Below are 24,081 nucleotides of genomic sequence, written 5' to 3' on the forward strand. Positions count from 1 at the left end.
TAGACAAAAGACTCTTTGTAGTCCCAGTCTTTCAGTCATTCATAGCCAAAACCACACACACCAAGCCTCTACACTTTTGGATTGGAGCTAGGTAGGAATTATCAGTACATGCTTTGCATAAGCCACAGGGAAAGGCAAATCTGAACATGATCAAAGGCCTAGGCTCTTATTGGTCAACTACCTCCATTATGTTTAGACAAAAATGGATATTCGACCCAAACTTTCTCTCTCTGTCTCTGTCTCTCTCTCCTTTGGAATTCTGTTTGTTGTGTGTTCACACCTACTTTGACATAGTCACAAGATTCTGCAATCCCCAGTATTCTACTCTCATGGAGTTGGAATTTCATTGATTTGGGAACTCCCTCCAGTGCTGCAGAGTACAAGCTTTCAATCCCTACCCATCCTGTGAGATTTGGGTGCATCCCAGGAGGTCCACTCAGAATAATGAGGACTTTTTTATGTTCTTAGATATCATGATCCCAATGAAATATATATTTGTCCTTTGACTATTAACCCCTCCCACTTTGGGATCAGCCTGTCTCTTTCTTTTTTATTATTCTTTTTATCACCCTTTGATGACATCTTTTGCCATCCCTTTCCTTCAGAATTTCATGTTTCTGATAGTGTGGTAACCAATTCATGACTATTGCATATCTCCTTCTTGCTCTTTAGGTGATCTTCTTCCTAGACATTTCCAAAATCTCCCTCCTGGACATTTCCAAATCATGTCAGCGGTACTGTTGACACAATCTTAAACTGAGATGTGCAGGTAAATTAACATCATTAGCATTTTCTCCACCACTTTCTTAAATCTATACAGTTAACACAACAATAAATCAAGGTCTGATGTATATCACTGATCAATTTCTGAGGTGTAAATAATCATACTGTACATTTAGCAGTTGGCCAACTCAGAGTGGAATGATGGTGTTTGACCCTGGGGTCATTGCTGGCTCTGAAAAGTAAGATTTTCTTCCACTTCCTTTGTTCATAGCCATACCTCCATATCATGTCATGGTCATTTCTACATCATGATGCTGCATATGAAACCTATCTCTATCATTTATATATTGTCTTCCCCCATTAGAATATAAGCTTTGTGAAGGCAGGAACTTTCTTGATTCTTGTATTTGCATATCCACTGCTTAGCAAAACACTGAGACATCAACAGTACTTAATAAATTCTTTTTCCTACATTCCATCAATCAGTTCATCATTCATTTCTCAACTTGAATTCTGAAGAGATTATAGTATTCTATACAGTCCCCCCCAAAATGGTCTTTGTTTCATGAAAAAACCTAGAATCTTAAAAAAAAACTTATCAATTTCCTAAAGGCAATCCAATCTACTCTCATACTCTGTTCAATCTCATCCCAGTTCATCACTCTGCCCACAGTGATTGTTGAATTAAATACACAGTTTCTCTGGAGGTCATTCCCCAAACTTCAAGCTGATATTTACCCCAGTAAGATCAACTTCTGAAAATTAATATTGTGGCAGCATAAGCAAGAGATGGGGGGTGGGGATGGACCTTCTCTGCACATTCCTGATATAGAAGCTAAATCCAATCTTCTTCATATAAATTAATGGGTAGTTAGGACAACCACCAAATAATACAATGACACAAGTAAAAAATGTGGCATGGATTGGGTTAACCTTAACTCCAATGAAGTTCTTTCTATAAACTGCCATGTTATTGTTTTTTTTTATCTTGTTTATTTCTCTGAAGAGAAGAAATCTCAGAAGGAGGATTGTTTTCTAATTTCTTTTCTCCTGTAGGTCCTGTAGGGAATAACCTCCAGAAAGACTTCAAATCAGTTTCTCAAAATCCAGATTCATGATATGGCTGATTTTATGTTGTCCAACGATGGGCCTGAAAAATGAGCAAATGTAGAAATAAAAATAAATATATGCCAACAGAAGTAAGATAAACTCTCTGATGTCGAACTTCTCATCCTGCAGCACTGGTACAAGTTTGACGTTGGGCGCTGTGTGCAGAGTTCAGGCCGACAGCAGGCCCAGTGACATGTTAAATCACCCACATGATGTATAGCTTAATGAACCCCCTTGTGTTGATCACGCTTGGCATTAATCAAAAGCCATGAACAGATTCCCTTATTTTCTCAATGCTGGTCTGATAAACTGCAATTTCATTTAACCTTGGACAGGAACTGTAATAGCAGAGCGGCACTCGGGACAACTGTCAATACCTGCCCAGCGTCCCAGTGATTAAACTGCAGCCGGGAAGCAGGCCATGAATTTTCTTCATTTGAAATTAGAATTTTTATTCTTAACCACTATTTGCATAAAATATGCTGGAAACACTGAGCTAGGTAAAGATTTGCATTGACCAGGATAGAAATTCACCCAGCCACATTGTAGAATATTAACACTCTATCAGTGGTCTTGTTCACCAGTGTAGGTTTCTTGTTTCTTTGTTTTCTGGCTTTGAAAAATCCCTTGGTGATAGTAGGAACAAGAGGTAGAGATCCAGGGGAAATGGACTCTGAAAGAGATGTTTTAACAGTTTCACTTATATCAGCCCTAGCCATGGGCGCCAAATAGATGATACCAGATCATAGATTTAACACTGGAAGGTGGAGGGCAGTGGTGTCCAGCTGCTGTCCCTATCAGTCTATCAGTTTGTCAGTCAGCAAGCACTTATTAACACCTGCTTTGTGCCATCTGTGGATGCAAAGAGAGGGGGGGAAATAGTTCCTGTCCTCAGGGAGTTTATAGTTTAAGGTGGGAAAATGACAAATATATGAATAGGTGCATACAAAGCAAGACTGTTGTGAGGCCAAACAGAGTGAGTTAGGGGAAGACACCCCCACACACCCCATTATACTTTAAAACATGAATCTATATCCTTCCTCTACTTAGAAATCTAGAGTGACTCACAATCATCTCTAAGTTAAAATACAACCTTGTCCATCTGCCATTTAAAGTCCTTTGCAATCTAGATCCCATCTACCTTCCCGGTCCTATTCCACATACCATATTATTCTCCATACTATGCTCTCTGTTCCAGGATTATTAACATGCCAACCACTCTTCACCCCCAGGTTTCCAGGCTTGCATTTCCCACTTCAGACTGTTCCCCAGGTCGGGAATGTTCTCCTTGCTTACCTAGTATACTCTGGAGAATTCTTTTCTAGAATTGCCCTGGAAGCTTATCTCAGATGCCACTTTCTGTGTGATTCATGTTCCGATAGCCCCACTTGTTACAGCTTTGTTCATTGTGTGTGTGTGTATTTACTCATCTCCATCCACATGCTGTCTGCCTCCTAGCCTTACTTTGTATCACTTTGTGTTTGTGTTTACTTATCTGCATACAGAACATTATCTTCTTCTTAAAATTGCTTTGTATCACTTGATGAATATGTGTATTTACTCATGCATATATATGTTGTAGCTTCTGAGTAAAATAGAAACTTCTTAACATTAAGGATGGGGGTTTTTTTGTCTTCATGTCCCTAAAACCTAGTGCAATGAAATACACATCTATAGATCATGCATGACATATATCACATATGTGTGTGCTTGATTAATATTTGTTGACTTGAATTGAATTGAATTTGGTATTCATTGGAGCTAGAAGGAATAATAAGGCCACATGACCCTAGGGAAGACTCCACTCCTCCTTCAAGATACACAGGAAACCTGGTAGCTAGACACGGAGTCAAGAGGAATTCATGAATACGTTGGGAGGAAGATGAAGTGAGTCCGAATCAAGGACTAATTCCTTCTCTGTGCTGGACTCATAAAGATGAGCATGGAAAGGTAGGTTGGAGCCAAGTTGGAAAAAGCCTTGACTAACAGAAACCAGGCTTCATTGATTCCAGTGGGAAGCCCTCATGATATCTGAGTGGAAGTGTCATGAGTGGATCTATGTACTGTCATTCTTCTAATGTGCCTGTGTCTGTTGTTAGTATTATCAACCACCTTCGACACTCAGGTCTCAGAGTCATCTCTGATGTTTCTTTTTCCTTTCTCCCATACATCCAATCAGTGACTGAGTCCTTTTCATTTTAGAAGTCCAAATTCAGGAGAAGGAAGGTATGGCAGGTCACCCAGAGTTGAGGCATAACACAGCAGTGTTAGAAAAACAGAAGATTTTAGAGGGGAGGTATTCCAGGTTAGAATTGGTGGAATGGCTAACCAAGACTGGTTAAGGAAATACTTGAAACCTCAGCAACATAGACTAGTACAATAGGAAGGATTTGGGGCACTAAAGTCAAGATAAAGACAAAGGAAGATTAAGTAAGAATGAAGGTATAGGAGAAGTGGATGTGCAGGGGATTTGGAACAGGCATGAGATTATCAGCAGAAAGATTGCTTCTCACCTCTAAGCCATAGTTTTCATATCTGTAAGATGGGGTAAATGTTTATATTCTATTGTCAGGGACACTAAAAGAATGTAATAAAGGGCTTTAAGGAAAATACTGTGATTATTAACATAAGCAACTGATCTGAATTCAGAGATTTAGAATTCACTATTTTTGAGGATGCTATATTAAGAGTTGTAATTTAGGGATTAAATATTTATCTTAACAATAAGAACTTGCTTGATTTCAGATTTAAAGATGTGAAATACCAACCACAAACTAAGCAAATCTAAAAAAAAAAGGAAAGTAAATCTGAAACTGCATAGTGCCCAGCTCTGGAGAACTAATATTCCTACTGCCCACCATTGGGACTCAAGCCCTTCTGGAATGTCCTGCTCAGTTTTAGGTACCATATTTCAGGAAGGACCTTGATAAGATGGAAAGCAACCAGAAAGAGCCTCCTATTCAAGTTGCCTAAAGGCAGTAGGACTGTTTACCCTGGAGAAGAGAAGACATGAGGCAAGGGGTGTGAGATTTGTCTTTAAGCAATGAAAGAACTGCCAAGTGGAAGGGGAACGTGACTTGTTTGGCTTGGCCCTTAGAGGGTAGTTCTTAGGAACAAAGGTAGAAGATGGAAAGAAACAAATTTAGACTGGATGATGGGAAAACTTTTTCTTCCTTAAGACTTTCCCCAAATTGGCAGAGCTGCTTTGGTATGCTATAGACTCCTGAGGAGGTCTTTAAGAAAAGGCTAGAAGACATGTAATATCATACAGATGGAATTCTTTCAAATATTTGTTAAATTAGAAGCATCTCAGGTCCCTTCAATGCTGAGGTCTTAAGACATTCTTAAATTACTTGATGGATAGTCCACTTTCTTAATGATGTGCCTTGTTAAATTTTATTATTAAACCTTCACTTTAGGTCATAGAATAGACACTAAGTATTAATTCCAAGAAAGGAGTTTTAAGAGCTAAACAATTAGGGTTAAGTGACTTGCCCAGGGTCATACAGCAAGTAAGGGTCAGAAGTCAAATTTTAACCTAGGACCTCCAAGGCCTGGCTCTCTATCCACATAACCACCTACCTGATCCCTTAATTGTAAGGGGGAAATGGGGTTAATTTTAAATGGGTTGGATTGGATTATTTAAGATCGTGGTCACCAGGAATTTATATTAATTCCAAAGAGATTTATTTACAATTATTTACAAAATGGAGAAAGAGTGAAGTAAGGAAAATCAGAGAGAGGATAGGGTAAGATATCTAGCCTAAGCACTAAGTAATTTACTCTTGGCCCTCACTGGGCAGGGAGAGTTAGTTTCAGCCAACCTCAGCAAAGCAGAGGACCTGGGGAGTTCTCTCAAGAGGATAGGTCTTTCCTGAGGCCAGTCTCTTCAGAAAAAAAAAACCAGCAGTTAAGAGTCAGCTTTTCATTCACCATGTGTCAGTCCAGTCAGCAGATTCTTTATCAGCCTCCACACCAAGATGAACTCCCAGAAGAGCTCCCAGTAGAACTCCTTCTCACAGGAGGTTCCATTCCAAGTGAGATTTCCAAGTCAGACTGCACTCAAACAATTGTCACTTCCTTTTAAAGGCACTTTCTTTTGTGTCATTTCCTACAATTTTTACATCTACCAATCACAGTTGATGCTTTTGCTTTTAGGACTGCCATGGGGCAATCAGTTGATTTTGATTCGTCACCCACTATTTCACAGACCTCCCACTTAATGTGTGAAATGGGGTATTTACACTTTTGGTGATTAAATCTAAAAAATAGGCAGGGGTTACAATTTAATCTTCACAATCTGGGGAGAGTTCATTAATTCCATTGTTATAATCAGGAGAGAGTTAAATTTCATCTTCTCATAACGATGTGTATTTCTAAGAAGTTTTTCCTTTTGTAAAGTTTTTTTTAAAACAGTTTGTTATTTTTATTTTTTCATATTTTCTTTTATTATTGCACCAGAACACCATTCATTGCATGTCTGTTTTTTTTTCTTTTTCTAGATGTAAGGAGTAAACTCTCTGGTCATTGTTGATTAAGATACAGAAACCTCAGGGTCAGAATGCAAGTTGAGTCATTTGGCCAGCCCAAAAGCATTGCCTTGAGGGGATTTTGTGATATTTTGGATTGAGCTTCTGGATCTATGCCAGTGAAAGCTGAAATGAGATCTCATCAAGGCTGTGTAGGAAGTGAGCTGACTTTTAAATCTATTTCCTCAGATGCCAATAAGTAGCATAAGGGGAAGTATATTTCAGAGGAATTGGGGGAGAGGTTGGTGTGCTTGTTCTTTCCTCATCTTTGAAGTAAACAGCCCTTTGAAAAAGCTATACAATATTAAGTGGTTAAACATAGATGGGTTGTAGTCACTGCCCCCCAAACATATAGGAGGAGGAGCATATCCAATGGGTGCTCAGGAAGCTACAGTAGAGAAGAAACACATATAACTGTTTCAAAGTATTTTGGATCTATGAGAGGAGATATATTTTGTCTGACTGTAAACTGGTGAAATCTGGTTTGATTGGTATGGGCCAGCCTTTACCCCAGTTTTCAAACTCTTACTGGGATGGTACCATGGCCTTTCACTCCTTACTCTTTATTAAAATCATTCATTAAAAAAACCCTCATTTTGTTAACATATAGATTATTATTTTGTTAGTAGTGTATATTATTCTATACATGTTATATTCTATATTATTATCGTAACATATAATATGTTAGCATTTTTAAAGAGTACCAGTGGCATGGCAAGATCAGGATTAGGGCGTCCTGTGTTTGACTGGAACTGATCAGTCCAGTATGAGTTTGGAAGGTGGTCAGCTGGGGCATACAGGTGGGCTGGAGACGTCTCTGCATTTGCACAGCTCCTGTTTTCACTGTGCTATTGCGATTCTTTCTTGTTCAGAGAGTAGTCCGCTTCCTTCTTTGATAGAGGAGTCCTATGCCAGCATCTCCCATGTCTCAGAATTGATACTGAAGTTCTTCAGAGAGGCCTTGAGAGTGTTTTTGTATCGTCTTCTGGCCACTGTGTGAGTGCTTGTCTTGGGTGAGTTTTCCATAAAATTGTCTTTTAGGCAGTTAGTGATTGGCTCTGTGACCAGCCCACTGGAGTTGTGCTCTCTGTAGCCCACGGAACGCTTGACAGTTCAGCCCTGGAGGGGACCTTATCTTGCTGGCTCATCTTCAGAATCTTCCGGAGACAATCCAATGCGCTGGTCCTGTGCATAACAAAATGATTCCTTCCCATCGGTGTCATATTGGCTCTAAGGGTCCAGTGGTATCTGTTTGAGCCTTGGGAAACTCTGGGACTTGAGCTGAAGTGTGGGCCCTGCTCCTCCCATTAGTGTGCTGCCCACTATGGGCACACAAGGAAGCTGGACACTGAGGTTATCCCTACTAGTAGCCATAAGGAACATCCTATATCAATAAATGTTCCTAAAATGATCTTAATGTGGACTCCTGCCTTTCATTTGAACTCCCTTGCACGAACTATGCTGACTCTGGAAAAAGCAAAGGAACCAAACATTAAGTACTGACTATGTGCCAGGAAGAGAACTGCCCTATGATGTGGACTTCTTCAGCATCCAGGGTGAAAGGTGCTCCCCAGGCATGCCTCTATTGCAGAGCTGTCAGAATCTGTCATGTCATTTGATATCGGATGCTTCATAATTGGAAGATTTGGGTTAATTTTATTGCTTGCTCTTCTTGAACCTGTTACTCTGATTAGATGAAATGAAAAATTACCAAAAAAAAAGATCCACTTTACTTCTTTCTTTCCAGGTCCCTCGCTTTATTACCCCTTCTGGGATTTTTCATTTTCTTAAGTGTTTACTGTTATCATAGATGAATAGTCATCAATTCATGGACTGTTTAAGGTGCGAGAGATGTAATATTGCTTTTTAGTTTAGTCCTCATAGAAAAGGAATCCCCACTAAAACACAATGAACAAGTGATGATCTGAATTCGACAATTTGGTGCACATGAACAAGCATATTAAGTGCCTACCAGATTGGCCAAACTCTGTGCTAGGTACTAGAGGACACAGAAAGCTGAGATTTTAGAGGGGCCTGATCACATGCACTTCGTGTTCAAGACAAGGATGGGGAAGGACACAAACACTCTGATATGGATATAAGGTGAAGAGATCTCAAGAAGGCACCCAAGATTAGCTGGATAAAACAGAAGGGTCATCACTGAATTCAAGCCTTGGTCCTGCTCCCCAGTATCTGATGAACCTGATGGCAATGACAGTGACTTTCAACCAGGTAAAGTCATAGATGCCGCCATTCCCAGGATCACAATGTTACAGATTCATAACCTAAAGGGACCACAGAGACAACTTAGTGCACCCTCACCCACCCCGTTTTATATTTGAAAAAAGTAAGGCTCAAAGAGATTACCCAAAGGGTAAATGCCAGCCTTGGGATTTGAATCCAGGATCTCTGACTCCAGAGCCAGTAAGCTGAAGCATCTGGCTCCCCAAATCATTCTGTGATTCCACTTTACTTACACAGAAGGTGTCATATAACGGCAAAATGAAATGGAATTTTAAAAAGCAGGTTTCCATTCTAATCATGCAGCCTTGACTGAGTCATTTAATTTATGCTTCTATTCTCCCAACTGAAAAATGATCACTCATGAGCTCTCTTTTCTTTGAATGGATGATATTATTGTACAATTGTAAGGTGAGAATATTACAAGATATAACATTAAAGTCACAGTGCATTAAATGGTCTTGCTTTTAAAAAGGCCATTCGGAAATGTTTTCTGCTTTAAAAACCACAAAAAATCCATACTTATGGTATTTTTAATTACTGTCTAATAAACCTCAAAATTTATAAATACACTGACAACATAAATTAAGAGGAAATATTACATCAGAGAAGGAAATCCTTTAGCCAGACCTGCTTCATGTTAAATTAGAGTAATGTGTAAAACAATTTATTTTAATGCTACGGACAAATCACAACCCTCTGTTCTTTATTGTCACCTAGAGTTCCTTTGAAAAAGTTTAAAAAATAATCATAACCTACACGATAATGAAATAATGAAAGTAGCTCAAGTCCCTAATTAATTCACTGATGTCTGAGCCCCACCAGCAAATGGATCAATACATGAATCCATAGTTTCACTAGTTACTTTATGTCCTCTTAAAAGCAGATGAAGCACTATCAAAATCATAAAAACCATATTTTATCTCTTTGTATTTATCACCCTTATTTTTTCAGAGAAAGGAACAGAGTCCACTATTCCCTTTTCAAATCATCCCTCCATGAAACAAATCTTGGTCTCTCTTAAATGCTGATATTTCCAGTGGGAGTGTGGATGGCAGCCCTCCATTGAAGAGTGAACAATGCCCAGTCCAGGACTGCCACCTTTTATACCCTTAACTGAGGATTTTTATACCCTTTTAACTCCATGAGATAAATCAAAATCAAATGCCAAAAGTGTTCATCTGTCCACTAACTCTCCCAGATCATTATCTGATTTAGGATTTCTATATTTAGAGAAACTTCCTCCAAAATATACATTGTATTTATTCATCTAAGTATAATGGATATTATCTACAAAAAGTGTTGTTTTTAATTCATTAGATGCCAGTGAGACTATCCAGAAATATGTTAAAATTAGCCAGAAGAGAAGAAAGTAAGAGTTCTTAGTTTCCAGCTTTCTCAACATGGGAAAGCAGTATCTGTCACAGGCCTACTTTAACCTATCAAGGTCTTAGAGATTTTGTGGAAAAAACAAACAAACAACAAAACAGTTGTCTAATTTCAAATCTATTATAATTTTATAACGGATGCTGGAAAGGGTATAGAGGAAGAAGTGTGGGCCATGGTAGCTACAGAGAGATCTGAGTTCAAATCCTGCCAGTCATACCTACATACTATAAACAGGAACAAAGGTCTTCTACAGCTCACTAAGTCTCAGTTCCATTATTAGTAAAATGGTGATAATAATGCCCATATCACAGTTATATGATCTAATTTGTTTAATAAGTATTGTTGATAATAATAAGTTTGCCTCTAAATTTCCGGTCATTTCTAGATCTGCCCTTCTCTCTTTGATTCCATGAACATCCCTCAAAACAAAGAAAAGCCATGAAGAAAAACCACATGACCCATAAGAACATGGGTCTGCTGCACATTCTGAGTCAGCAGACGATGCTCCATGTCCATGGTATCCTGCTTATCCAACACGAAGTGCATCTCTATCCTTAAAGGATGGGAAATTGTATTTATTTTTGTTTCTTTTTTCTTTTGGAGTAGAAGTTTTTCTCATGGAAGTAGGAATAGAGCTGAAAATTCTGAGGGTAGGAGCTACAGTTCACTGAGGCTTCATCAGGGCTGGCAAAGACGCCGATATATGAGGACATCCCTGGGAAGAAGGACGTCTGCTCCAGTTACATCGCTAAAGTCCTGAAGCAAGTCCATCAGGATTCCAGCTTGGGAATCTTTAGTCGCCATTCCCTTCTAACACTTGCAATGAGCTCGTTCCTGATCTTTGCCTTCACACGTTCCAAAAATATCCTCAGCCTCTTACTCTGCTTGAGTGTGCAGGAATAGAAAGCAAGCTTAACCGACACAGTAGGTAGAGATTGGATAGGAGCGCTCTGCTTTGCAGAAGCTCTAACTGAGCCCATTTGTACTCCAAAGAAGGGAAATTCAGGAAGCAGCTCTTGGCTGGAGATTTCCATTTTCCTTACTTGAGGCAATCTCTCCTCTTTCCTTGTGAATCATCTCTAAGAACATTTTGTAGTTCAGAGCCTGGGAGTTAGCACTTTCCATTTGTCGACATAGCTATCAAATCCCTGTGGTCACACATTTTGTGTGTTGGGGGTGGGGGTGGGAGGAGAGAAAATCCATCTTGGCAAATAATTTCTGCTAATCATTTCACATAGATAGGAGAATCAAAAGGGCTCACTACTTCAGTCCTGATCAGCCCACTCTGGGTGAGGCATTGAGCTGGGCTCAAAAGAGGTAAATGAAAAAGCAATAGCAACAGTCTTTGCCATCTAAAAGTTGACATTTTCTTGGGAGATACAACATACAAACAGATAAGCACATAAGAGATGGGACTGGCCAATGATGGCCCAATTCTAGGAACTTGTGCTTTTGGTCAGTTTCCTTCTGCAAATAACTGATGACTGGAATAGAGGGATCTGGACCTCCACTTCAGGAGAGATGGAGATGGAGATGGAGATGGAGATGGAGATGGAGATGGAGATGGAGATGGAGATGGAGATGGAGATAGAGATAGATATGGACACATATGTGTATCAGGAGATATATGTATGTATTGTTGGATTCCTTCCACTACAACAACCACATAGTAAACAAATGGACTTTTGATTTTCTGCTGAACTGGAATTATGTATAATTGAAAAGGCACTAATTGGCCAAAGTTAGATTCTCTTTTTTTCCTGGCTACACTGAAATGATGGGGTAAGTGGCAGTGTAAGCCTCCCAGAGAGAGCAGTGTCGTTGGCCAAGGACTACAAATGAATGACCCTGTGATTGTTTGTGCCCCTGTTTTATCTTCTTTTTTTTTCCTGTCTCAGGCTAAATAGTACTAGAGAAGCAACTAAGTAAGCAAGGGTCTAATGAACTTCAAAATGTTGGGAGAACCCCCAGAAGTCCAGGAACGGGTTTGAGGCCAGCCAAGCAAAGTTCTCTATAATAGCTCTTAAGACAACCCAGGAGCCTCCTCAGCAGGGGATTGATGCCATAGCCAATATGTTAGTTCTTACAAACAAGGGAATAACTCTATTGTGCATTGTCTATACCACATTTGAAAGTGAACCTGGTGGGCTGAATACTTTGAAATAGTTAGTTGGTACAAAGGGTTGAGTTTGGGGCTTGGAGTCAGATCAAGACCAGAGTTCAAATGTAGTCTCAGACACTTACTAGTAAGTCACCATTCTGTTCCCCTCAGTATTCTTATTGGTAAAATGAGATTAATTATCGTATAGTACCTAACTCGAAAAACTGTTGTGATGATCAAATGAGATAATAACTATAAGGCACTTAGCATAGTGTCTGGAACACATTAAGCACTATATAAATGTTAAATTAACTGTTATTATTACTTTTGAGTTGAGTCCAGCTTCTCTAGGGACAAAGGTAGCATGAGAGAGAGATTGACCCCAGATATTGGAGGAAATGTTTGTACTTCCGGTTTTGCTATGTCATCACAGTAAATGCTAATTTTTTTGTTAAAGAAAATAGAGGGTATTTGTAACTCACAAGATATAGAAAATAAAACACCCAAATTAAGGCTTTAACTCATAGTGATAAGAAGATAAGACCTCAGGGTATCCCTAGGACCTTGATGAAAAAAAATGGAGTCTTTCTCTGGGTACCCAATTTGCTATTCTGTGAGGGGATTGGGAAAACAAGTTCATTCACTCTCTCTCTCTCAGTATAAATATAGAGATATATGAACACTATAATAATAATTAATATAACGATAATTATAATAATAGCTGTTTATATAAGGCTTTAAAGTTCATAAAACACTTTGAATATGATCTCATTTTGTCCTCACAAAACACTTTGAGGTAGGTGCTGTTTTTCCTTTCAAACCCTTTTTATTTCTATTTTGAAAAAATACTTTCTAAATAATGTGTATCCTTGCTAATGAAATCTATACCTTCTCCTTCCCCTCTCACAATTTAGCATTATTTTATTTAAATGTCATTATTTATTCATAAACTGTTACTATTTTTTCCTTTTCTGCACCTGGGAAGGTACTCTGCATTAAGTCTCTTTACAAAAAATAAAAATAAAACAAATAGACAAAACAGATTCATTGTCCAAACTACTACAACATGCTTTGGCCAGTGAATTTCAACAAAGGTAGGCTGAGGCAGGTTCTCTCCACCCAAGATAATATTTTATAAATAGGTCACAAAACTATTAATAAAGGGGTCAGTGGCTTGCTTTGATTAATGCCAAAAACCCCTAGTTGAAGACTTAATTCATTTTTATAAAATTAGAAGAAAGAACAGGGCAGGGTAGTCCCCTACTAGCAATAGCCCCCTCCATCCCTCCTGTAACTAAGAAAAATTCACTGGATGAGTCCTCCGGAAAGGTTAAAATATTTCTTTGGACAGTAAACCAGACATCCTCGAAGGGGAGCTAAGTGGTATAAAGATACTGGACCATACTCCCTGGTATCCATCCCCATCCTCCAAGGAAAGCAGAACTATTTGAGGCAAGAATAGAACAGTGATAAGCAGGAGAATGGGAATTCTAAACTTAATTCATGACAGACTAGCCACATTGCTGTACTGGTTCAGAGACAAAGAACCATTACTTAGGCAATTACAGGGCAAAATTAACCGTAAATAGGATCAATGCAAAATGATACAGAATCAATTGAATTTCCTCAATGTACTTGAAAAAAATAGACTATAGAGTTTACCCATCAGTATGGGTGTGTGTATGCACCACAAACTTGGAATTATGTCTTGGACATACACTGAAAAGAGACAAAGCTTTGGCCTTAGATTTGGAGAGTCAAAAGGTTAGCAGCCTTGATTATTTGGGGGAAATTGTCAGGATTTCCAAAAAATTATTCCAAGCTTCCTCTGAAACAAAGGCTTATTTTTGTCATGCCCATTCCTTCCAGGATGGAGCAATGCAATCTCCAAATGATTAAAATGGAAGTTCTCTCAAAGAGTAATGGAGAGGTTATTGGTAAGCATGAGCAGGCTATAATCCATTGCCAATGAATAATCATCGAAGAGAAATCCAAGTAAATGATGTCAGCAAAGCAAGAGATAATCCTAAAAAATGATGAGTTAGTTGCACACTAAAAATGAGGGGAAATCATAAAGATCCTAAATCTCTTTCTTGACTGTGTTCTCTCCCCTACCTCCCCAAACCAGTAAGTTTATTGTCAAATCTTGCCAGTTCCATTTTCATGTCTCTTACATCTCTCTCCCTTTTGTGCTCCTATGGTCACTTAGTTCAAGCCCTTGGCAAGGACTCCTGAACAAACATCCTAACTGACCTTTCCATCTATAGTCTTTCCATTTTCCAGCCCATTTGGGGAGGCAATTTCCTGGTTGGTTGACTCTTCTAATCCCAATTTAGAGGATATTGGGTTCTTAGAACATGGCTATTGCTTCTCCTTTCAGAAATTTCAAAGTAACTAACCATTAGAGTGTGGAAGTAGAGTATGAAATTAGGATCTCTAATACTGTAGATCCTAAGCCCCCAGTAGAGGGTTGCTCTCTCCACTGACCATCATTTGACCAATTAGCCAGTCTATTAATTACCTTTTAGTTAGGTATATATTCAGAGCTCATCTAATAAGAATATTTGGTATAAAATATTTCCCTAAACATCTAGGACATGTTCTCCCCTCATATAGCAAAGAAATAAACTCAGTGTCTCATTAATGGAGCTTTCTTGGAGCTTTCTTGAATTTCTCCTTGTGGAGTCATGAAGCTGACTTTACTCAATGTGTCTAATTTGTCCCCAAAGCCCAATGCAGATGCTCATTACCTGCCATTGTTCCAGGGACTGTGCTAGGCAGGGGTGAGCTGGAGCCAGTTCAAACTGCTTGTAAGAGACAAATGTTAATTTTCTTAGTGTGAACATTTACACTGTGGAACTCAGCAAGTGCTACAAATCAGAGTTTGATTTAGATTTTTGTTTATTACCTGCACTGTTGAAAAAGGGATGGAGAAAATGAGAATAATGCAGACTAAACTTAAAAGTGGATCATATACATCTATATTTTTGATAGGTTGTTGTTCAAATTCTACTAGCACATTGCTGCTCATAGACCACCCATGGGAAGTTAAAAATTTACCAACCTTTTGAAGTTTGCAAAGTCCAGGGAGGTGAATGCTTTCCTATCTCTCCCCAAAGTGATTCACTCAGCTGAGCTTCTCTCTTTAAGCTGGCCTGCTCTTGTGATTTCTAATTCTTAACTAATTTGTAATTTTTATAAAAGCCCAGCAGGGAATGACCAGCTGATTCTTCAACCATTCCTAAAATTTCCTGTGTCAGATTATTTGATTTTATGTAAGGGTTGAGCAGCATTTTGCCCCTTCCAGACGGATTAAAAGATTTACTGGCAATGGCTGATTGATTGATAGATGAATTCAATAGAGGTATTTCCTTTTGCTCAAGAAAAGTGGGTGTTGTACCTCATTGGATGTTTTTGAGTGGTTGATAAATTAGCTCCCACCTGTATACATTGTCCAGACAGCTGCCAAACAAATATACTAAAGGACAGATCTGACCATCTTTCTTTCCTGCTCAAGGCGATTCATTGGCTCCCTGCCACATCTAATGCAAAATGCAAATTTCTGCATTTGTCCTTTAAAGCCTTTATCAATTTAGCTCCAGTCTACCTTTCCAGCGCTAACTCCTCCTTGTGCATCTAGGGTCCAGCCCAAGTGCCCACCTTTCTATTTCCCACAGACATTCTATCTCTTGTCTATATGCCTTTGCACAAGTCATCAGTTTCCCATGCCTATTTTGCACTCACTTATTGCATCTTCCTCTTAGATTTCCTGTCTTGCTTCAAAGGTCTCCTTCAAGTATAACCTCATACATAACACCTTTCCTGATTTCCCCAGCTGGTAGTGCTCTTCTCTCTACCATGGAAATTATCTTCTATTTGGAATAGAAATGGAATGAACAGGGGTTTATTAAGCTTGTTTCAGTTGTTTCCTTTATGTCCAACACTTATTTGGGATTTTCTTGACAAACATACTGGAGAGCTTTGCCATTTCCTTATCCAGATCATTTTACAGATGAAGAAATTGAGGCAAACCGAGTTAAATAACTTACCCAGGGTCACATAGCTAGCAAGTATCTGAGGCCAAATTTGGACTCAGGAAGATAAGTTTCCAGACCTGGAATTCTACCCACTGAGCCACCTAGCTGCTCCATAAGCTTGCCTTATTTACTTTCATTTATTCCCATGTTTATAGCCTCTTTCTCCCTGATAGAACATAAACTTTTTAGGGAAAGGACTGTTTCATTGACTTCTATCAAGTCTCAGCACTTTGCAAGATACCTGGGGCATGATATGCACTTATAAATATTTGACAGTTTTTGATTGAAGCTGTTAAAGGACTGTTATGTGAACAGGGTTGTAGATATCTAATCTTCTACTTAGCTTCCCTCTGAAGACAGAATTAGGGACAGTGAATGAAGGTCTGAGATCAGTAAAAGCTTAGTAACACTTAAAGATATCCCAAAGTTGAAAGCAAGGAGGGCCACTTGCATGTGCTGAGTAGCATTTCTTCTGGACTCACTCTCCTTTTTCACTCACACTGGCCAGCTGGGTCCCCAGAGAGAGAGACTGATTACTTTGCCTTTCATGGTTCTAGCAATAATCCTGAGGGTTTGTGACTTCTCATACCATTGCCCATGAATCCCCAATATAGCTCCTCCTATGCCAATCAACCAATTAATATTAATTAGCATCTATAAGGGGTTATCTAACGATGGCAGAAGTTATAAAAGTTTCCCTCAGACCAGAGAGAGCCTATGTGTCCTATGTATCATATACATCAATTCTCTAGAATGGGCTCAGATTTGAAGCACTAAAGTATGGAGGCACACAGATAGAAACCATCTGAGGAGTCCCTTGTGTCTCCTGGCCCAGAGAGCCATTTTTCCCCTTTGAAGAGTCCCAATCATGGCCACTCCTGGGCGGGGTATTCACCATGATACAGTTGCTCCTGAGTAGCTCCGCTAGCCAGCTCCTTTCAGGATGTAGTCTCCAATGATGATGGATCAAACCACCACTGCTGGGCTAAGTCAAGCTAGTTTGTTTCTTAATTGGTCACAGCTACAGCTGCTATCAGATCTAGCCGTCTCTGGCACCAACTTAAGCTGCTGAGGGGAATTCTAGGAGCTCTTCCAACATTCTGAAGCTCACAGGGTCACTTGTGATGATCAATTCCATCTCCAATACTCCTGTACCGGGGACATTAAAGAACAAGAACAAAAATGGACAAAGGGATCAGCGGTTCCATGTGTTCATAGGCTGTTGGAAGCTCCAGAGAGATAGGGTCCAATACTTCTCATCTGTCCTCACACAAAGGCCACTGTAGGGGGAAAAAAGACAAGAGAAAACCCACTCAGATGTTTTATCTCCCCTCAAATCCTTTTCTTTAGCCAGTAAGAAGACTTCTTACCACCACATGAACAGATGGAAGCTCACCAGGTCTCCACAATTAGGATAGTTACACACACTCTAATGAAACCCCTAGGAGAGGCAAATCTCCTTGAGTTCTAAGGCCTGGGCTCTCATTGATCAGAACCCCCCCCCCCCAGCATAGTTTTTCAAAGGATTGTTTAGGTATGATTTGGCCTAAATGCCTTCGGAGGAGAGCTAAAACTAAAAGCAATTGTATCCCAGGTCATGTTTCACAAAATGGGTCAGAACAAGAAGAATAAAAGCCATTCTCAAAATCACTTTTTAAGGCCAGATTCAGGGGGGGATGGTAGTGTTAAAACATGGTATGCAATACAGTAAGGTTGAGAGAGTGGGAGGAACAGGGGAGACAGTCAGCATCTCATGGCTTTCTATTTTGATTGATTACTATTGCTAGACTGGCAGTTTAGCACCATGGCCAGAGAACTGGCCACAGAGTCAGGAAGATCTGTGTTCCTGCACAGACTGACTCCAGCGATCCTTGACAGGTCAAGAGGCTTCTCAGTATCCTATGCAACTCAGAAATCTCAGAGAAGGTGCTAGCCTGCCAGTGCAGGTTGAGGGAGTTTGCTCTTCAGATGACGAAGTCCTGGTTTCAGTGACTATCTGTATCATTGGTAACCATGTGTTCAGCTCAATTGTCTCCATAGCCGTGGAAGCATCCTCAAGGTACCCTTAGAAATTCAGTGCTCCAGGGAAAAGCCCAATTCTCCCCCTGCCCCAGTTCTCACTGGGTCTCTGAGGTCTCTTTCAAAGAAGATTTGTGATTATGTATAAAGGAGACCCACAGTACTTAACCCTCCCTATTTCCCTCTCCAATCTCCTTTTTCTCTTCCTATGTTTTTTCACCATCTTAGAGTGAACTAAAGATCATTTGGAGAACATACCCCAAGTTCAAAGGCACTGACTACACTGATGCTGTATTTTCCAACTAGAAAACATTTTCCTTCCTATTATTTCATTTGATCCCCACAGGGGCCCTACCTGTGAACTATATAGTCCAATTTTAGAGATGACAAAGCTAAGGAACCCAGGAATTAGACAGCTTGCCTTAGGCCAAACAGCTAGTAAATGATAGAGCCAGGCCTCAGACCCACCTATGCCTTTTCACTAATGCTTTCTTCAGTTTTTAATGGGGGAAAACGAGTTTTCTAATGCAGCCTGTCTGGTTAAGTTGAAGGGGCTCTGGGTGCAAATCCACAGCTATTCTCTACTTATGTGACCATGGTAACATTGCTGTCCTTTACTAAGACCCAGTTTCCTCATCTGTAACATGAGAAAGTTGGCCAAAGTGATCTCCAATATCCCTTCCAGTTCTGATAGTGGTCTTCCTAATCCTTGGCTTTGCAGTTAGAGGGGCCTGAGTTTAATTCTTTTCCTTATACTTTTTAAACTCTGTGACTTTGAGCAATAATCTTGATTTCTCTGAGCCTCAGTTTTCTCTTATGTAAAAAAAGAGTTTGAGGTAGATGGCTCTAAGCTCCCTTCTAGCCCAAAATCGAGGATCCTCTAAGTTATGATATCTCCTCTCTGTGGCCCTTTCATGTCTCCTCATCCTTGGGATAATTTCCCTTTCCATTCTTAAGTTCTAAATGTACTCAATGCAAGAGGCAGAAACCTCTCACAGAGCTCTGATTCAAAGCTAGCATGTCTATGGGCTTATGGTTTGCAAAGTACTTCTCAAATGGGTCCTTTGGACCCATTACTCAGAAATTTACCATGTTCTACTTGCTGACAGTTAAGCATTGTCATGCCATTGCTCAAATAGAAAACACTTTGCTTACAGTTCTGGGTTATGCAATCATCTCCTTGGGCTAATTGCCAGTGTTGGCCACAAGTAGATAAAATGGGTGTATCCTACCCTCCTTTCTCTTGGCAGCTGAGTCCAAGGCTGTAAGTCAGCCTACACACCTCTCCAAAGGCCTCCAATCTAAAGCCCCCAGTTCTTTTCTACCTTATAAGAAGTCATTGTGTTTGAGAAAAATATGAGCTTTTGGCATATCCCCAAGAAGGGCCATCCATCACTGAGACCAAGAAATGAAGGGATGTGACCAGGACCCACAAGGGCATGCACATACATCATCAGGCACAGGGACATGTATGACATAATAATAGCCTTGCCCCAATATAGCTGCTAGAGGAGCCTGGAAGCCCAGCTTACCATACTGTGGCTCTAGCTCCTCATCTCTTCCCATGAGGAAATTCAAGGGCAGAAGAAAGTCAACAAAAGCCTAATTTCTAATCTCTTTTCATATATGCTTCAAGTCTAGACAAGGCAAAGGAGGGAAGAGCTAATTGGAAACAAATGACTAACTCCACTTTTACCGTCTGGCTGGCAGGATTTCCATGGACCTCTCTTTGCTTAGTCACCATTCAGTTTGTTGTTTTCCTTCTTTTAGTCTTACAACATACAAAATATCACCGAACTTCAAGAAGAAGGTAATGATGACTGATGTGTGTTCTGGTAACCAATATAAGGTAGAGGGGTAAAGGGAGCATGGAGGAGAAAGCCCATGGGTTAAAGCCAGAGAACTCCATTTCTTACTATGTGGCTCTGGAAAAGTCATTATCCCATTATGGCTTTGGACATCCTCTTAACAGGCTAGTCTAAATGAGCCTTGAGGCTCCTGCTACTCCATTCCAAATCAAGGAGCTTCACTGAAAGTCTGACAATAGGAAGAACAATTAGAGCTGCCCAATTGGGGAATCGACTTCCTCAGGAGATGGGGGATCCCTCAATAGACAACTTGGTGGAAATGTCCTAGAAGGGATTCTGGTTTGGGTTTGGGTTGGAATAGATGGCCCCAGGTCATTCTGAAGTCCTAAGATTCTGATTGAGAGTCAGTAGAGCATAATGGAATGGATAGTGGGCCTAGTATTTGGCTATCTGGATTGCAATATCCCCTCTGCTACTGAACAGCTGTGGTTCCTAACCTTCCTGAACTTCAGCTACCCTTCACACAAAGTGGGAAGGATGGAGACGATAGGACCACCTCTGAAGCAGGGCTTTTATAAGGATCAGAAGAGATAATGCACATCAAGAGGGTTTCATTTGAATCAAAAACTCCTTTTACCAATGCAAATTTGCACCTTCTCTCTGACCTAGTCTTAGAGAGTTACCTGAAACACTGAGGAGGAGAGTGAGAGGTGGAGGGGATGGGAAGGAGAAACTAGGTGGCTAAGTGTTTAGAGAGCCAGGCCTGGAGATGGGAGGTCCTCGGTTCAAATCTGTCTTCAAATACTTTCTAGCTATATGATCCTGGACAAGTCACTTGACTCTCATTCCCTAGATCTTCTGCCTTGGAACCAATATATGGTATTGATTCTAAGATGGAAGGGAAGGGATTTTTTTTTTAAATGCTGAGAGGTAAAGTAAATTTTCTAGTCTCACACAAGCAGGATGTGTCAAAGACTGGATCTGAACCCAGGTCTTCTTGACTTCAGAGAAATCTAGTTCCAGTATATGGAAAGCCCTGTAGAATATCTGTAATTTTCCAAAATGCAGAAGGTCTTTGTTTATTCTTAATTAAAGCCATTTCTGTATTTTAATAAAGTGTTTTCCAAGATCAAATAAACAAATGAAGAGGAGGATGGGTTCCTAGAAGAACAGATAATAAAGTGATAATAGTGTGTGGAATCAAATAGCCTTACTTTGCCCTTAAACAAAAACATGAGTGTCAATTCCAGAGCCATTTGGCTGAGGAATTTGTTTTTTCATTTACTTCACACCCTCCTTCCACCACGCTGAAACGTGCTTAACAGTTACATCATTTATCCTGCCCAATTTTTCAGTTATGACAATATTTGCCAAGAAGAGGGAAAGCCTGAGAAAAATTAAAAGACCTTCAATGAGAGGGTTCTGAGAACCTGATTCTCTATAGCACAGCCAGAACATATATTTCTCCCTCTTTGTAAAGTTGGATGGATCCAGATTCTCCAGCCGAGAAATGGAATGAAAGGTCTAAATTGCTTCAGTGCAATTCTGAAGGGTTTCATCCCCCTCACTCCTGTAGAGAGTGCTACTTAGAGAAGAGTGGTCTTGTACCTGCCAAGGGGGCCCCCATAAATGGGACACTTAGCACACACCACCTCGGGGATAAGTACCAGGCTAAAATGTTTTCCACTGTCAAGCAAGCACCTCACTCTCAACTTTTGCTTAGAAAGAAAAAGAAAAGAAAGAAATGGAAATAGACTCCCTGTCCAATGGCTAACGGACTAAATGTCTCTACTAGCTATGAGGGGAGTCTCTCCAACACAGGGCTCCCCACAGATGCAGCTTTCTCTTTGGAAGACCAATGAAACTAATGGATTCTTCAAAATTATGTTTTTAAATGCAGAAAATAAAATACATTATTACAAAGGAAACCAATTATATTTAAGTAGAATCATCAACCTATTTTTTAAAACAACAACAAATACATAGACTCCAGGGTAAGAAGCCCTTTAGTTCATAAGATATTTGTTATCCTTGACTCAAAGGCACTGAATTTCATACCCTGACCCTAATATTTAATGCCTTTGGGACCTCAAAGAAATCAACTAACTTTCCTGGCCTCAGTTTCCTCATCTATAAAAGGAAGGGTTTGCTTAAACTTAATGATCTTTGTGTTCCTATCCAAATCCAGAGCTAGGATCCGAAGAACATTCAGACCCTGTTTTCTCTTTAACTTCGGTCAAGAGTAAGAGTCATCCTGGGAAAATGACAACCCTTGGGAGTGAATAATCAGTGTTCCTCTCGTGTGTGTAAAGACCAACCTTCAAAGTGGAAAATGATCATCCTTTAATGATAAAAATAATAAAGTTCAACAGATGCTTTACAAATATCTCATTTTATCCTCACAGCAACTCTGGGGGGCTCTGATTGTCGTTCTCATTTTTATACATGAAGAAATTGAAGCATAAAATAATAAAGTGACGTAGGTCTTTCTGATGAGAGATTCAGTTCTCTATCCACTGTGCCATCTCATTGCCTAAGTTCAGAAAACTGAGCATTGCCCTTTCCCTACTCTGGCTACCAAGCCCATAATAGATCAGCTCTAGAGATACTCCTAGGTCCTCAGACTTCAGAGGCTATCTGGTTTGGTCCTCTCTGAAGAAGAATTGACTCAATAAAAAGCAACACCACCTCAACAATTAATTGTCTGTCAATCTATCTTAATTTTTCTCATCTTTTTACTATAATTGTATTTCTTTATCATCTATCTATTGCCTGTCTACCTCTCTATCATCTTTTATCTATCTTCCTATTTATCTATCTATCTATCTTTCCTTTACTTGATGACCTCTAACAAGGGGAACTCCACCTCCTGATTAAATCCATTAGATTTCTAGATTGATACACGTCTTAGGAAGTTCCCTGCAATTCCAACCCATTGCTTCTACCAATAAAAAGTAAAGTGTATTGTTGTTCATTTGTGCACAATTCTTTGCAACTCGAATCGGGGTTTTCTTGGCAAAGATACTGGAGTGATTGGCCATTCTTTTTCCAGCCATTTGAAAGATGAAGAACCTGAGGTAAGCAGGGGTAAGAGACTTGCCCAGTTTCACAGAGCTAGTAAGAGTCTGAGGCCAGATTTAAACTCAAGTCTTCCTGACTCCATGCCCAGTACTCTATCCAATGTACCACCTAGTTACCCACAGCAAGGTAAATTTCTTGTTAAAGTGACAAAACTTCATATGCCTGAAGATGGCTTTCATGCCCCTTCAGCTTTTCTTTTATAGGCTAACAAACCCCAATTTCTTCTCCTTTAGAAAGATCTCAAGGCCCTTCACTATCCTATTTGACGTCCAGTGGCTCCAACTTTGCTGCCCAGAATTCAGGACACAGGTTATAGAAGTGGTCTGACTGGGGTAAAGTACCAGGGGATGATCACCACCCCAGCACACACACACACACACACACACACACACACACACACACACACACACACACAATGTATTCCATAATGAATTCTAAGCTCATATTGCCTTTTTGACCATCACTTGCAATGATAACATTGACTAGTATTAACCTTGGAGTCTACTTCAACCTCAAGACCTTTTTCACTAGAATGGATGGTCCATCCCTCCTCCATTCTATACCTCATGAGCTACTTTTATGAATAGAAGTATAGAATTTAACATTTATTTCCATTAAATTTCATTCCTCCCTTGAAATACCTTGAAGACCTCGCTAATATAGAATGAAGAAATAATTAATGATCGTAAACTGTCTATTGATTGGCACTGGTCCTTCCCATGGATGAAGATGGCCTGGTTGATCAATATTTGCTTAGTTTTCGATGTGCTGAGTCATAGAGGCTCTCTTGTCCAAGGCCACTTGTGACCAGTGTCAGGAATCCCTGAGAAGTCCTTTCATCTGAGCTAAACGACTTTATAGTCTGGGAACAAAGGTTTTCTCTGAATGTAATGAGCTGTCCTGTACTGGAGGGAAACCCAAGTTCTTGGCCTCATTTGGTAGACTAGCTTTGCTGGACCAGATGCACACAAGGCAGCAGGAAGAACTTGGAGTCAAGCTGTGTTTTATTGTTCATACGTAGTCCTGAATAAATTGGAAATCTA

General features: G+C 39.9%; 2 long non-coding RNA genes across 3 annotated transcripts; one reads left to right on the forward strand and one right to left on the reverse strand.

Annotated features, from left to right (window-relative positions):
* Window positions 1-1,611: 1,611 nt before the first annotated feature.
* Window positions 1,612-19,549, reverse strand: LOC103106649 (uncharacterized). 2 transcript variants are annotated; one of them, XR_001625331.2, is made up of 3 exons: window positions 19,305-19,549; window positions 17,026-17,410; window positions 1,612-1,873 (listed from the first exon to the last, which is right to left on the reverse strand). It is a non-coding gene; the product is annotated as an uncharacterized LOC103106649 (long non-coding RNA). The 2 variants fall into 2 exon arrangements; XR_008912534.1 differs by having other exon boundaries at window positions 1,613-1,873; window positions 19,382-19,549.
* LOC103106532 (uncharacterized) lies at window positions 19,344-22,341 on the forward strand. Its single transcript, XR_473726.3, has 2 exons — window positions 19,344-19,959; window positions 22,146-22,341. It is a non-coding gene; the product is annotated as an uncharacterized LOC103106532 (long non-coding RNA).
* Window positions 22,342-24,081: the final 1,740 nt, after the last annotated feature.

This window comes from Monodelphis domestica, chromosome 5, assembly GCF_027887165.1.
Source record: "Monodelphis domestica isolate mMonDom1 chromosome 5, mMonDom1.pri, whole genome shotgun sequence".
Classification (NCBI taxonomy): Eukaryota; Metazoa; Chordata; class Mammalia; order Didelphimorphia; family Didelphidae; genus Monodelphis; species Monodelphis domestica.